Raw genomic sequence first — 16,975 nt, 5'->3', positions numbered from 1 at the left:
TATTATATAGTGAGGCTATTCACACGATAGGATGAAATCCTACTAGCTTCTGCTAGCCCGATATCATCTCATCGTGTGAACCACTGGGCTCGACTGCGAGCCCGGTGGTTCCTGAGCTGGTAACCCGTTCAAGTGACCCAGTTTTTTGGATTGTGAATAGCTGCAGTGCGGCTCCGTGTCACAGCTACTCACAAGGAGACTCCCGACCGGGAAGCTTAAAAGCAGCTTCCCATACTGTGCCAGCAGTATGCTCGCACAGGGCATACTGGAGCTTCCAGGCCCGCTCTCCCTGCTCACCCTCCCCAGGCGGGTCTCTTTGATCATGAAACCCACCTCAGTGAATCAGTAATGGAGAGGACAACAGACTTGCAGACCTTAACAAAGTGTAGCCTCTTTTTTTGCATCTGTTGCATGTGACCTTCTGTGAAGGACAGTGAGCAAAATTGGCTTTGTGGGCAGAGTCTCCACATCAGTAGCAGCTGTAGCTCATCCTTTCTTGTGCTGCTGCTTTCTGGGGCAATGCCATATGAGAAGATGGAATTGGAAGGGTTTAGACTGAACAGCCTGGATTTCAGGAAGTAGGTTTTGGGATACCAAAGAGAGCAATTTGGCACAGTGAAAAGCATTTTCCACTCTATTAGCCATCTCTATAACTTTATCCAAAGTAAGTTTCTGCTCCAGTTGCAGTTTTTCACAGTTTGGAGCAGTTTGTTTTCTTAACAATCTGATCCCTGATCATTTCATCAGTAAAGTTGGCAAACTCACAGGTTACACTTAAGGTATGCAATGCTGTGATATACTGATTGATAGATTGACGAGGCAGTTGGGATCTAGAATAGAACTTATAATTCAGCAATCACATTCAAAGTAGGGTTGAAATGATCATCTAAGGCTTGGAGTAGCTTCATAAGAATTAGCATCCCCTTCTCAAGTTGGCAAGAAAAGGACAAATGATTATATATTATCCTTAAGGATCCAGGCAGTGAAGAAATATAGCCTTCTGCTTTGCTGGAATTAAATTGTCAGGGCTCTGTGTAATGAGGAGGTATTTGAAGAAATAGGATCTCCATTGTTTCCAGGGAAGAGCAGGTTCTCCTGGGGTGGAGAAGAAAAATAGTTGGTGGCAGGATATGAGCCATGCTGCACTGGGCATCCAGTGAACAACAGAATCCAGGATTGAGAAGGGGAAAGTACTTTCATGGGTTGTACAGATCAGGAAGCTGGAGAAACAATCAGTACCAGCAATAGTAGAATGCAGCAGTTCAGGAACATAGGCCCAGTGATGCAATGAAATGAAGATGCAGGTACCTTCACAAGCTTTGCAGGCTCACACACATAGCTGGTTCAAAATCTCATTTCCAAATGATTTGTACCTGCTTCCCTCATAAATACAAAGGAATCTTATGCTTGCTTGTCATTCACACCTCCAGGCGTGCAGGAGGGAGGGCAGACTTGCTTAACTCACCTTCCCCCCCCCCCCAAGAGAAGCGAGTTCTTGTTTTGGGAGCAAGGACCATACTCCCATATGAGTAGTGCTGTGTGGCACAGCATGCAGCTCCAGAGGCTGGAACGACACTTCCCGGCCTCTAGGAATCCCAAAATGCCCTATGTGACACACACACAATGCATTGGGGGATTCCCCCAAGAGATGGGTTCCCCTTCTCTGTGTGTGGTTGGGCTGGAGCACTCGCTCCCTTCACCTCGGCTGACAGCCGGGTTAAAAAGTCAGGCTAGGCGGTGGTGCCTCGCCGGGATCAGGCCCAATCCCAGCAGTTTTCACATGCAGACTAACACAGGCTGGACTTCCCTGGGAGTACAGCCTCTAAGACTTTATTCAATAAACAACTCCATTTTCTCTTTCTCCTTTCCTTCCATTTTCTTTCTTACTCCATAGTGGGTTTATTAGCTTAGACAATAACCACATCTATTAGTGCCTCTTTCAGTTTCACCCCTCTCTTCTAAGCAGGATATCCCCCTTCCAAAGAGACATTATGTTCCTCTTGTTTGTTTTGTATTTGGATTAGTATTATGTTAACCTGTTTTTTGTAAACTACATTGGTAAATTTCTAGCGGCCTGGGGCAAAAAGTAATAGGATCAACTCACAACAAGCAGATTTAGATTGGTATCAGGAAAATCACCTGCATTTCAAGAGCAGCTAGGCAAGAAAAGAAAAAAAGTACTACAAGTATGTACTTCAGAAAGTGAAATTCATCAGACATATCCAAGCCCACCCCATCCAGATTAACTAACCTGGGAAAACCCTTCCCTTTTGGCTCTGCATTCATCAAACACAAGCTCTGGTTCAAACAGAGCTAACTGAAGAGCCTTTTTTAAAAAAAAAGAACAAGAAGAAACTGAAAATTAGACTGATCAACTGTTGAGCATGGAAGCAGTACCTCATCTCGTGTGGCAGGTCTGCTTCTGTCTAGAATGGGACAATTGTCCACAATTACTCAAGAGCTTCTGTTGAAAGAATGGAGAAACGTCTTTAACTATGCCGATTGTGTGCACAAAAAAGGCAGATTATAATGCGTTTAAACAAAACTAATACATGTTAGGAGCCCAGCAGCCTTGTTAGTCCCATAGGCAGAGCCGGATTGAAGTCTTTGTAGGCCCTTGGCACTCTCATAATTGCACACCTCCAAGATAGATCTATAGAAACATATTTGCATTGTGTATAATGTGTAGGTCCCCTAATATGTCTAATGTGTGAGGATGGGCATCCACAGGGCTGGATTATCCATTATTTCCTCACAAGAAGATGTATTGTGGGGTGGAGTGAGGGGAGAAGAGGGTTTTTTTTAACAAGTTTGGTGTTTACTCTATTGTTTAATCTTCAACAAATAGCTCCAGAGTTGTAGATTATATTAAGGTCTTTAATAATATTTAACTTAACATATTTACTGAGCCTTTTATTTCCTACCAGTCTCTGTCTCTGAGTCTCTGTCTGTGCTGGTACTTCCAAACTCTGCTGCCACTTCTGGTCTCTGCTGCACAGACTGCTGGGATCTGTAGTACTACAGGAAACTCTGTAGGCAGCTACACTACACCCCTCCCTTTGTTAGATTTAACAAACGTAAACATAAAACACTGCCCAGCTTTAAAAACATTTTTGGAAGAGAACACTTCTTCCCTTAACATGCTGCCAAAACCTACATAACCATATTCTTAAATCTGGAAGATCTTTTAACTACTCATCCACTTTTTGTAGTCTTCTCTGGAGTAGGTTCTACATCAGGAGTATCAGTTTCATCAACTGCTCTGCTGTCTCTGTTCTCAGAGAATTCCTCAGTGTCCTGCATCACAGGAGTATGTAAATCTGAGTTACCAGAGACTGCGAAATCAACACATTTTGGTTGAGATGGAACTTTTCTCAGATGTTTGACATTTATAATCAAATCACTGCCATCTTGAGTGTTGAAAAGTTAAAGGAAAGAATGTGATTTGCTCCAAAGAATAACGTAGTGTCCATTTCAGTAAGTTGGCTGAAGTTTGTCACCTGCAGTATTGTTAGCAATATAGACAAGATCCCCAGCTTTAAAACTATGGCCCTTAACCCTATTGGTGGCATCAGCATAAAGTTTCATCTGGTGTTAGTCGTGTTGGTGCTGGTCTCTAACATATGAATCATCCACCACTCTTTGAGTGCCAAGGCTAGGAAGTTTAGTGCGAATCTCATGTGACAGAAGCAATCTGGCTGGTGTCTCCTGTAAAGCCCTGTGTGCAGTAGAACAATATGTCATTAGAATCTTAGGCAATTCTGTTTTCCAGTTCCTCCCTTCACAGTGAGCTGCCTTGAGGGTTTTCTTTAAATATCAATGAAAATGTTCCCATTACTTTTTGTATAGTAAGGGGAAGCATGGATATGTTTGATACAACAAGAGCTGAAAAACTGTACAGAAAGGGAACCCACAAACTGAAGAGCATTATCAGTACCTACTTCACAAGGATATCCAAAACAAGCAAAAAATCCTTGCTGTATGTTGATAACGATGTCCGAAGAAATGTTTGGCAATATGATTGCTTCTGGGTAAGAGGAATAATAGTCAAGGACAGTAAGCACGTAGTTTTGTTGGATTGGTCCAACAATATCTATACACAGTTTGGTCCAAGGATGAAGTGGTAGCTGAAGAGGGCATAAAGGCTGATCCTTGTGCAAGAGTTGAGTTTGTACACAAATGGCACAGTTCTTAATAAAATGTGCAATCTCCAAGTCCAAGGTTGGCCAGTAAAACTTGGCACACAGAATTTGCTTGGTTCTTGGTGTATCACATGAGCCATCTTCAACAGTCTATGCACTTTAGATTCAGGTATTACAATCTGTTCACCTCTCAACAGAAGATCATTATGTACTGAAAGCTCAGCAGCAATATGCTTGAAAGTACACAATGGAGCAGGAAGTTCTGTGGTCATTTGTTGGTTTGAAGAATATGTTGAAGCATAGTCAGTGAAGCATCCTGCTGAGAAGCAAGTCTTGTTCCTCAAAAGACAGTGCCTCAAAATACAGCATACATGTATCGATAACCTTATGAAGAGAATTATCCAACAATGAACCTGAGCTTTTGTCAGAGGAAGACATGACAATGAATCAGCTGCATTCCGTTTGCCAGCGATGTGATCAACAGTAAGATCATAAAGTTGCAGTCTCCAACTGAGACGCTGAATGTGAGGTGGTAAAATACTGCTTTTATGTGGGTGCAGGAGGTTACTTACTACGCAGGTCATAGTAAGCCCGAAAAATTCCTTAGTTAATACAGTTTTTAGTTGCTTGAACACAGAGTCAGCCTCTGCAGACCAATTCCAAGTGACTCATTTTCTAGTCAGCAAACGAAGTGGTTCAGAAATATCTACATAATTAGGAACAAATTTCATGAGATAGCCACAAGTTGACAAAAAGGACCACAGTAGTTCTAAATTTATGGGTTTGGGGGCTTGTAAGATTGGGGGCTTCTCAGGCTTGATCCCTTAAGCTGAAACAACATAGCCTAAGATCCCAGTTTTGTCAAGGCCAAAGTGACATGTATTTGTATTGAGCTTCAGTCCTCTCTTTTGGAATCTTTCAAAAACTATCTTTAATCTATCACAGAGCTCTTCAACACTTGTGGCATACACAAACATATCATCCAAATACCACACTACCCCAGGAAGACCTTGCAAAATAGAATCCATAGCTTTTTAATACGCCCCTGGGGCACTTGAAAGTCCAAAGGGAGCTTTACAAAATCTGTAACAATCTCCATGTGTAATAAAGGTTATCAAATTCCTTGACTCTGGTGCATGTTCCACTTGCCAAAAGCCTTTGGTGGCATCCAACTTGGCAAAAAACCTTTGCACCTTACATAGTATGTAAGATATTATCTATGGTTTGTACAGGATGATGTTCTTGCACGACAGCTTTGTTCACTGTTCTCAAATCAATGCAAAGTCTGATTTCATTTGAGTCTTTCTTTAGCACAATCATCACCATCAGAGACTTAAGTTTTGGACTGTATATTAATTTGTTAAATAAATAAATAAATATTTGAAACCCAGTTACTACCTTCATGTACAAACATCCCTTGCCAACCACAGATTTCCCAATCGCAGATTTGAGTATCCGCGACTGGGAAATTGTGTCCACCCTCGCCAACTGCAACCCAAGTATCCACTGTTTGATGACATTTTTTTCAGATTTGGGTGGTTTCTGGGGTCATTTCTGGGGGTCAGGGGGTTGTTTCTGAGGTCAGGGAGCAATTTTCAGGGGTTTGGGGCAAATTGGGGGGGCAGGAGTGATTGGGGGGCTGGGGATAATTGTTGATGGTCAGGGATCATTTCCGGGTTCAGTGAGCAGTTTTTCTATTTTTTACCGTATTTGTTCTGTCTTTTCCAACCCCAATTCCCCTAATCCTCTGTTTCCCATGCATTGCTATGCCTCATCATCCGCATATTTGCCAACCGCAGGGGTTTCCAGGAATTGAACCATCGCGGTTCATGAGGGACAACTGTACTTCTATAACGCCATTCTCCAACATATTGTCTAATTCTTCATTTGCTGCTTCTAAAAGGTCATGTGGTAAAGATCTCAGATTCTGAGCAACAGGTGAAACAGACTTATCTACTGTAATTTTATAGGAGTATTGTGTTATCTGCCCAAGGCCTTTAAACAAGAAGCTAAACTTACCCACCAGGTGATTGAGGCAAGACCGGGAGTGGGCAGCTGTGTCTGCAAAATTATTCACAATGAGGTCATTCACACAATCAAAAACTGTGTTCCATTCAGGTTTGGGAACTGTGTATGCTCCCAATTTTTGGTTGTGTGGAAGCAAAGTAGAAGGAAAACCTGGATAGAAGTGATTGTGTGAAAAGCAAGATAGGAGGAAAACCTGGGTAGCTTTTCCTCCTACTTTGCTTCCACACAATCACTTCTACCCAGATTTTCCTCCTACCTTGCTTCAACACAACCAAAAATTGGGAGCACACACAGCTCCCAAACCCGGGTAGAGCACAGCTTTGATTGTGTGAATGACCTCAGTGTCTCCTTTCCGAGGGATATGTAGAGCAAAGCAAGTCTTACAACCAAGGAGGGGCTCCATGTCAGCCTCAATAACATATATAAAATCAGTTACCACACTGTTCTTCCAAGCAAATTGTGCCTCAAAGCAACAAAAAAATGGGAGTGCGTGGGACTGACCTTAAGCAAAACATTTCTTCTTTGTTGGTAGCAACTTTGGCCGTGTGCTTGCAAATACTGTAGAATAAAGCTTAGTGCAAATAAAGTTCCATTCACTCCCAGTATCAATGACCAGTTACTTTCTATTACTTGTACACTTTACTTTACTTTCAGAATCCACAAAATAAACAAACTTTTCCTCATCATCATCACTTTCAGTCACCAATACAGCTCTAATCAATTTGTCCTTTGACTGTGGTTTGCTTTGTGTCCTGGTTGTATAATGGATCCTTACCTTTTTTTCTGACAGACACGAGCAAAGTGCCCAACTTTTTTATGATTTAAGCAAGTAGCATCAAGGGCACCACACTGTTCTCTAATGTGGTTCAGCAATCCACACTATTGGATTATTGACCAATAGTGTGGTTCAATAATTCAATGATAAAATGGAGTGTCTGTAATTGGCTGATTTTCATTTCATTGCCATTTCAAGCCATTTCATTCATTATTCATTCATTCATTCATATCTATGCAAACCACTTTGGGAAATTTTTGTTGAAAAGCGGTATCTATTTTTCGTATTTGTATCATGGAATGCTCTACCCCTAGAAGTTCTAACAAATTGTTTGGTCTTTACCTGATGAGTGGCATGGCTAACAGAAGTGTCTGCAGAGTCACTACTTAGAGCAGACTAGGAATGTGCATGAAACCACATGTGGGTGGCTCGATGGCAGGGGGGTGCACTTTAAGGGTGGGGGAGGGTGCCCTTACCCCTTCCTCTGCTTTCCCCCTGCCGGCGCCCAGTATTTCCCAAGTCCTACAGGGCAGCAGTGTACTTCCCTTCCACCCCATTCACTCTTTGGCTGGAAGTGGCCAGAAGTAGCTGGCGCACATCATGAGCATCCACAAGCCCACCCGATGTGCATGCACCAGCTACTTCCGGCCAAAGAGCAAACGGGGTGGAAGGGAAGTACGCTGCTGCCCTGTAGGACTTGGGAAATACTGGGCGCTGGCGGGGGGAAAGCGGAAGGAGGGGTAAGTGCACACTCCTCCGCTCTTAAAGTGCAATCCCACCCCCCGCCTTCAAACTTCAAACCACCCAGTGCTCGAACCTGTTCGGAGGCCTGTAAAATGGCCTCCAAACAGGTTTGTGCACATCCCTAGTGCAGACATTAAGTGGCTTTCTTCTTGAGCACTCTCATACAGCTTGCCCATTTTAATCGCTTCATCTAATGTCAGATCATCCTGCTGCAAATACTTATCTCGTAAATCTTTGTATATGCATTTTCCCACTACTTGATCCCAAATCATATTGGCTTCTAATTCTCCATATTAACAGGATTTAGCGCATTATTTAAGTGCATTAACATATGCATCTACAGATTCACCAGGTGCTTGTATTTTATGTCCAAACTTAAAGCATTCCATTTCAACATTTCTGCATGGAATGAAATACTTCTCTAAAGCAGCTTTAGTTTGTAAAAAGGTACCTTTTTACCCTGGCAGATTGGGGAAAATGTGCTATATCGGATCTCCCAAGCAATGCAACAATGTTGCTCTTCTAATCTCATCATCTTCCTTATCTAATTTGGTAGCAATTTCATAGAATGTAAAAGAGTCCATCCACAGCTTGTACTCTGTGTCCAAGTCATCTTCATTTATATTCACAGGCTGTGGGGCTGCAAGGGCAGAGTGAGCCACGCTGATGTGAGTGTTTGATGTCTCACATTAGTCTCCAGTTGTTGTGTACTCTCTTGTTTACTCCTTAAAAATAGAGTTGTAAACTATATTAAGGTATCGAACAACAACAACATTTCACTTACCATGTTTACCAAGCCTTTTCTTTTCTACCAATCTCTGTCTCTGAGTCTCTGTGCGGGTACATCCTATCTCTGTGGCCACTTCCTGTCTCGGCTGCACAGACTGCTGGGATCTGTAGTACTGCTGGAAACTCTGTTAGCAACTACACTACAAAGTTTATACTCTTAGGAAATCTTTTTTTTTTAAAGTTAAAAATCTCTCACTCATTCATGCACAAACAAGGGAAGACTACACAAATGGAAACTTCAAGTGTCTGTGTGATCTCTATTTTTCTCACACAGTTCCAAATGGAACACAAAAACACAAACAAAGGCTTTCAAGTGGGGATGGGAACTCTGAAACACACAAACACAACAAGGTTAATACAGCTGGGAAAGAACATACACAGAATTCATTTTTTATATTTGACCCCTCAGGGATTGGCAACATTTTCAAAGCAAACTACCACAAAATTCAGAATGAGTGGTCAATGAAGAGCTAGCATAAGAACACCCATTTACATGGCTGAAAATATGCAACTTAATATTACTAATAATTGACATGATGATTTTTAGCATGCATCTCTTCATATAGTTCCTGTCATTGCATGCTTCCGCATAGTCAATCCAAAAATGCAGAAGCTGTCCACCACTTCAGTGTCTTCATTGTCAATTCTGAGACTGGTTGCTGTACCCATTGTCATTAGTTGTAGTCCCATTTAGTTGTCTTGTCTTAGTTGTAGTCCCGTTTTTTCACTGTGCTCCTTGACTTTCATTACTAGATCTTGCTGATCATCTGCATTCTCAGCTATCAGAGTGGTGTCATCAGCTTAGAGCAGGTTATTGATGTTTCTTCCTCCAACTTTAAAATCACGCTCATCTTCTTACAATCCAGCTTCTCTCAGTAAATGTTCAGCATATAAATTGGATAAAGAGGGAGAAAGTATACAGCCTTGTCTTACTCCTGTGCCAATCTGGAACCAGTCTGTTTCACCATGTTCCATCTGGACTGTGGCTTGCTGTCCTGTGTATAGTTTTCTCATGAGAACAATGAGGTGTTCTGGGACGCCCATTTTCCTAAGGATATTCCACAACTTGACATGGTCAATGCAATCGAAGGCTTTTCTGTAGTCAATAAAGCACACATTGACTTCTTTCTAGTATTCTTTGGCTTTCTCAATTATCTAGCATGCATCAGCAATAATGTCTCTTGTTCCTCAGCCTTTTCTGAAACCAGCTTGAAAATCCGGCATTTCCCTTTCCACGTAGGGCTCTAATCTGCATTGGATGATCCTGAGCATTATTTTGCTAGCATGTGAAATTAAGGAGATTGTGTGATGGTCTGCACACTCTGTTAAGTCTCCTTTCTTTGGTATGGGTATGTAGACTGACCTCTTCCAATCTGTTGGCCACTGTGTTGTTCTCAAAATTTGCTGGCATAGTTTGGTTAGAGCCTTGACTGATTCTTCTTCTGTTGCCTGCCATATTTCGGTAGCTATTCCATCAATTCCTGTAGCCTTCTGACTTGGTAATGACCGGAGTGCTGATCTGACTTCATTTTCCCGTACTAGAGATTCTTGCAAGTAGAAAATATCTTCTAGAGTATCTTGGATGTTGACATCCCTGCTGTACAGATTTTCAGTGTACTCCTTCCATCTCTGTTTGATTTTCTTTTAATCAGTTACTATCCGTCCTTTGGCATCCCTTAATCTACCAATTGGAGGATGGAACCTCCCTCTGAGTTCAGAGATCTTTTGGAAAACTTTCCTTGTTTTTCCATGTCTATTTCCATCCTCAAGGTCTTTACGGATCTCCTCAGCTCTTCCTAAGTAGCATGTTGAGGACCATCTGACCTGAGGGGCCCATCATCCGGCACTACATCAAAAATCATTCTATTTTGTCTATCCATGTGGATTTCTTGGTAAAATACAGGAGTGGTTTACCATTGCCTTCTCCCGTGCAGTATGAAGTGATGCCTTTGTCGTTGTCACTGAAGTGATCGTCTGCCTCCAGCACCTTCCTATATCGCTGCTGCTCAATATAGGTTCCTGCTTGCTTTACCTGGGCAGCTGGAATGACCTTTGCGCTTTTGGTTACCCTACTGGGAGTATACCTCCTGGCATACTTTCCTCATCCCTCCCAGGAACATCCACCACCACCACCACCACCACCACGATGAGGCAGCATAGCAGGACTGTAGTGGGGGGGTGGGGGGTAAAAAGGGATAGAATTGGATAATTCAACAACACAATGTATGATCTCTATTTCTATGATTAGGTACATGTTTACATAAAACTGTATTTAGGCCTATATGTGTAATTCTGCCCAGCTCACCGCAAACCATTTTGGCTTTTTGAATGTTCCTCTTGAATACTCAACCTTTAGGGGGACACTTGAAAGTCCAAATAGGTGAAGTACACATCCCCTGTCAGTTCCCGCTCCCAAGTGAAAAAATCTCACCTTTATTGAAGTGGGGGGGGATAACATGCAGCAAGGAAGATTGCCAGGGAGCAAGTTGTCATAATCTGTTGTAGAGCATGAGGTCTGCAATTCAACTGAGGTGGCAGAAGGGGGAACCCTATGATCCCTGGCAATAAATAAACCTCGTGATCATGCTCAGGAGAGTCAAAGGTAAGGGGATTCACTTGGGAAGGGGATTAGCTAATATCCAGGGAGGAATGAATCCCTTTTCAAGTTGTACTGACACTCAAAAGGGCTCTGGGCCCAACCTGAATTGGAATATGGTTTTTCAAGTGGTGGGGGGGGAGGGCTCTCATTCCAATCCCTGCATTTATAGTTTGTGTCCCTTATTAGTTACATATCTATCACAAAGATGCATCTTTGCCCAACTCCATGTTCTTATGCACCACTTTATTCCTCAGGGAATAGTCTCAAAATATGTATTTGCCATACATTCTGATCTAGCTATAAATGACCAGGCCTTATAATAAAGTTGGCACAATCTAGCAGTAAGAGACTTGTGCTCTTTCACAAGGAACTTGTGCTCAAATACACCCAACAGCATACAAACGTCTGACCAAACACCTTGACAAAAAGCTATACAACCATCAGGAGGGCTAACAAAATGTTATTGGTGCTGGAGCTTGCCCACAGACTGTTCATTGACCATACCTAACCAATCACAGGGGCTGCTGCATTGACAGAGAAACAGAATAGAGTGTAATAGCAGACAGCTGCATGATAGTATAGTCTGTGGATGCAGGGCTGGCAGAATGCAGTAAGCAAGGACCGCATGGTGGTGGGGGGCACCGACGTTGGGAGCGTGCCTGCTGCTCCCATCTCCACTGCACCTTTTCTTCATCATTCCCTTAATCCCTTCCTTGGTTCACTGCTTGCTCAGCTTCCTCCTCATTTCCCTGACTGGCCCACCACCAGAACCATTCCCGGGTCACCCCAGCCTGTTATGGCCCCACTAACGCCCTTTTACCCCCACCCACCGCCTCCTCTTTCTCCCGCTCTCTCCTTTGCCCAGCTGGATCTCCTCCGTCCTCTCCAGCTCTGGCCATAAACCTTGTCCGAAGTCTCATGAGAACTTCTCTCGGACTTTGGACACTCTCATGAGACTTCCATATCTGCCGGTGGAGATGGATGGCGATGGCGATGGCGGTGGAGGAGAAGGTCAGGATGAGGAGGAGCAGGCAGGCGGTGGCACAGCCATCACTGGTCTGGAGCAGAAGCCAGCAAGCAAGCTGCCGTTGGACAGAGCCGGTGGCCACAGCCAGGATAATAGGCAGGGCATATGATCCTGGTGATCTTGATGCAGCAGAGAACACTGGCTGGATGACAGTGTGCAGTACCATAGCCCTAACTCTCTTTTCACATAAGAAACTAGCTGAGCTCAAGTCATGAGTGAGGCTTCCAAGTGCTGAGGCAAGACATCTCTCTTCCAGGGGTGGAGCCACCATTGGGAGAATGGGTTCAAAGAACCCGGGCCGCACCCAATCAGGGGCCGCGAGCGTGACCCCAGACACACACCCCACATCTGATGTCAGATTCAGGAGCATTATTTTGGTCCCAAATGGGGCCGTGTGGCCCCATTTGGAGCCGAAATCAGCCCGCGCTGGGTTGGCAGCATAGCTGGAGCAGCTTTCCCTGTGTTAAAGGCAGGGAGAGTCGCTCCTGGTCCTGCTGCCAACGCAGTGGGGCCAATCTCCCTCCCTCCCAAATGGGGCCACACGGCCCCATTTAGGAGAGAGATTGGCCCATGCTGTATTGGCAGGGGAGAGTCAGGAGAGTCTTGGCAGGAGAGAGTCGGCAGGGAGAGTCATTCCGGCACGCTCTGCTCAAAGCAGCGTGGGCTGATCTCCTTTCCAAATGGGGCTTCACAGCCTCGTTTAGAAGGGAGACCACATCCCCGCGTCTGACATCAGATGTGGGCATGGCTAGCCGGGTGCATCTGACGTCAGATACGGGGGTTGGGGCCAGAGGGCCGCCATGGCAGCCGCATATGGGCTGCCGCCAGCCTGGTTCCGCTCCTGCTCTCTCCTTTCCCTCCTTCACTGCTAAAGTGCAGGAGCATGCTTGTGCAAGCAACCAAACTTTCCCCCATCCCTTCACCAGCAAGACACACACTCTTCCGTTTGCGAGGAAAAATAATTGCCTCTGCCGCCTTCCTATCAGTGTCTCTGTCTGAGGCTCCTGCATGCAGCTGCCTTTGCCAATGCTCCCTTGCCACTAATTTACTCCACAGTGACAAGGTCTGCCGGTTCTACCTCTCTGCGAATCGGAGTTTGCAATGGTAGAAGAGAATGCTGGTTGGTTTAGGCAGTCCTGTCTTGGGCTTGGGAAAGTACAGGACTGGGGTGGGAATAGGAGCAGCATGTCTAGGGGGTTGCAAAGGGGTGCCCTAGCTGGGTTGTGTAGAGATAACTGTTGAGAGGAAGGGAAGTCTGTTTGCAATTGGCAAATTCAACCAATAATAAATATAATAGAATTGTAAAATACATTTCCCCCCTTTCATATCTTTGGAGTGTGTGTGTGTGTTCTTGTGCACACACGTGTTGTATTATCTATAGTAGCACCTAACAATGTACTTGTGCGCACACTGCCTTGATACTGCCACCCAGAACAAAACTCATTCTGCTCACAGTTTTAAAATATTAGAGGTGCGGGATTTATAGGTTGTGGGGGGGGGGCACCAGAACCCCTAGCACCAGCCCTATGTGGATGTGTATCCATTTTCTGAGCCTCTCCTGGAGGAGAGGAGCCTCTCCTCTTCTGAGCCAGTGATGGAGGGTTGGTAAACACTATAATAATGGCAACAGTCACCAACACAAAATGTAGCACAGCAAGTTCCATTTCCAGAAACTGGTCAAGAGCTTCTCTTCACCTTTGAGAGAAATGAGCAACTGGACTTCTTCCAAGAGCCACAAATCTGACTGGGGCTACTTAATCTACAATGTATTGTAATTTATTATATTCCTATTGCTTTTCTCAAGACTCATACATAATGCATTCAGAAGGCATGCATGTAACTGGATACTTTTTTCTTGAAGCCTCTCTGATTAATGGAGGGAAAAAAGCTTCTTAGCAGTCATCTTAAAGCTAGATATGAAACAATGCTTTCAAAATTACTTGACCTTTCATTTTAGTAAAGAGAAATAAAACAAAGGTTTGCTTGCAAGTATTTGGCTCTGCCCCATACTGAACCCCAAGACCTTTCCAATTCGCCACCCTAAGCCTATTTTACAAAATGCTAAAAAAAAAAAAAAAAAAAAAAAAAATTCAATCAGTGTATTTTCAGCTTCAGTTAGTTCAGAAGGAGGCATGCAAATTAAAAAGGAAGCAGGAGCCATTTATACTGAGTAGGGACGTGAAAATAAAGCCTTGAAAACATTAAATGCTTAATAAGATGTAAGTATAATCGTCTTTGCTGAGTGACAGACACACACTATTGTCCTGTATTTTGTCACATTCTAGTGTGACCAAGAAACTGAATTCATGATGGTGTTATGCAGATGAATGGGTGGAGCTATTTTCTAGCTATACAGTAATACCAGATGGCTTTAAAAAAACCCACTAAGAATAAAACACAAGAAAATACATGTAATTACAATAGAAAATTTATTGCAAACAGCAGCAAAAGACAGAGCCCCATTAACAGAAACCCAGTCATAATTAAAAGCATAATTAAGCCACCCATTGACCAGTCAACTGGAACCAGACCACAAAGACAAGCTCATCCAGTCCAAAAAGCTTTCAAAATAGCCCGGTCTTCAGTTGGCACCTAAAGATTAGGATGGTGGGGACCATATGGTACTCCAACAGGAGGGAGCTCTGAAGAGGCCTCCCCCAAGGCTATGTAGTTAGATTACCTTCAATGGCCCAGGTTATTGGTACAATTAGGGACCCAGAGTACCACCTTAAGTGGTGCAACAAGGACATGCTTAACTAACAAGCAGAAGGTTGCTGGTTCGAATCCCCACTGCTACTATAACAGGCAGCAGCAATATAGGAAGATGCTGAAAGGCCATCATTTCATACTGTGTGGGAGGAGGCAACGGTAAACCCCTCCTGTATTCTACCAAAGAAAACCACAGGGCTCTGTGGGTGCCAGGAGTCAAAATCAACTTGACGGCACACTTGACCTTTAGTGGCCCAGAGGAAATTCTGTCTCCTAACCTCAGTTCTGTCAAGCGCACCCCTTTAATCCCTTATAAGTGAATGGTTGTCACTTCTCCCTGTGGGGAAAAGTAAAGAGCTGTGCATGGGGATACCAGTTGTAGCTCTGCCTCACTAAAAGGGCATGTGTGTGTGTAAATGCACATGCAGTAGAATTCTGTGCAGAACCCACTGGACACCCAGGGTATTTATATGTAAACTATCCCTACATGTACACCACAGTCGAAGACTTTTCTTGTATCTAGATCTTTGTATCTTTTCTTGTATCTAGCATGTATCTATATCAGTGCCACGTCAATTCTACTGTGCCTACCAGCCCAATCATGAAAGCAGTTCTTAAACTGAGAGAAACTCCCGGATGTGGGGGTTGCAACAAACAGGGCCAGTTATGTCATTTGGGACTGCAGCATTTGGTTTAGGATGTATGCTTCTCTAAGGCCCCATCAACAGCTCTGATCTGGCATTGCATTTCGAAAGCTCTTTCAGGCCAAAACAATATCTCATCTGAACTCCTGCCTAACAGCTGTGATGGGACTCTTCTTCTCTCCATAGCCTCTTCAATGAGTCTAGCAGATCCTGCCTCAGCCATCCCCCTGAGCTGCTCTTTATTTGTAGGAGAAACAATTGTGCAGCCTTTCCTTCTGCTTATCAAGCAGCCAAGATACCTGAAAAGGTTGTTCATAAAAGGATCCCGCAGATTTACAGTGTCCAGCAGGCCCTGGAGACTCCGGGCAAAGGGGCATTGGCGGCTTCCCACACTCTCAGGCCCATCGGTGACATTGCTGCCTGTTAAACTAAGCAAATCAAGCCGGAAGGCAGCCATATCTGCCAAGGTGTGTATCGAGTAGCACTATAAAGTGCATAGTGCATGGCCAACACTAGTCCCACAACAGTGTGACTCCTGGTAAGGATGGGCAAGAAGGGTAGAGCAGGGCTGTCCTTAGAGAGCCCTGGCAGGGTGCGGGGCCCAGGGCCAATCAGCCAGGGGGGAGCCCCCTTCCAGTGAATTCTAATGGGGGTTAAAAGAGCAGCGCCCAGGGCAGTCACCCTGCTTGCCATGCCCTATGCACAGCCCTGGGGTAGAAGCACAGTATACATTACATACTGCAGAGGGGCAGATGTGCAGTGCACAAACACTCCTGTGGCCCTTTATTTTTATTTATGTCTCTAAAATATTTATACCCCACCCCTATTGTACACTACTGCTGGGGGTGGATTACAACATCAACAAAATAGTTGCAGGGTGGATGGCATATTGCCAACTATACCACTGAGGTGTCTCTGTGTGTCACTCACTACAACTGTATCAAATTTGGTTCAGATGGGTTAGACAGAGGTCCATAAGTTAGCCCACTTGCGCCTCAAAAGTGTATGCATCAGCCATCTTGGATTGGGAGGGATGGCATAATCACAAACTATGCTGTTAAGGTGTCCCTGTGTGTCACTCACTGCAACTATATGCAATTTGGTTTACATTGGTTAGACAGTCCACAAATTAGCCCGCTTGCACCTCAGATGTTCATGCGCTGCCATCTTGAATTGGAGTGGATGGCATCATCACCCACCATGCCCTTTGGGCATTTCTATGTATCCCTACAGCTGTAGCAAATTTGGTTCAAATCGGTTAGGTGGTTCACAAGTTAGCCCACTTGCACCTCCAAAGTTTATGTGTCCGCCAACTTGGATTGGGGTGGATCCAAGATGGCAGACGCAAACTATGCCATTGTCCCTACGACTGTACCCGATTTGGTTCATATTGGTCCAGGTGTTGCGAAGTTGATGGGACACACACACACACACACACACACACACACACAGAATGCCAGGTGCTCTCATAAGCTGACTGGAAAGTAGGCTAAAAATAGATAAAATTAAAGTTAAAAG

General features: G+C 44.2%; 1 long non-coding RNA gene across 1 annotated transcript in view; it reads right to left on the bottom strand.

The window, feature by feature from the left end:
* LOC128324503 (uncharacterized) overlaps window positions 1–8,543 on the bottom strand; it is a 103,034-nt gene extending 94,491 nt beyond the window's left edge. Inside the window, exon 1 of the long non-coding RNA XR_008306904.1 lies at window positions 8,474–8,543. This is a non-coding gene — a long non-coding RNA (uncharacterized LOC128324503). The remainder of the gene's footprint in view (window positions 1–8,473) is intronic.
* Window positions 8,544–16,975: the final 8,432 nt, after the last annotated feature.

This window comes from Hemicordylus capensis, chromosome 4, assembly GCF_027244095.1.
Source record: "Hemicordylus capensis ecotype Gifberg chromosome 4, rHemCap1.1.pri, whole genome shotgun sequence".
Classification (NCBI taxonomy): domain Eukaryota; kingdom Metazoa; phylum Chordata; class Lepidosauria; order Squamata; family Cordylidae; genus Hemicordylus; species Hemicordylus capensis.
Note: the sequence above shows the minus strand (reverse complement) of the source record. Positions and strands in the feature narration are given on the sequence as shown.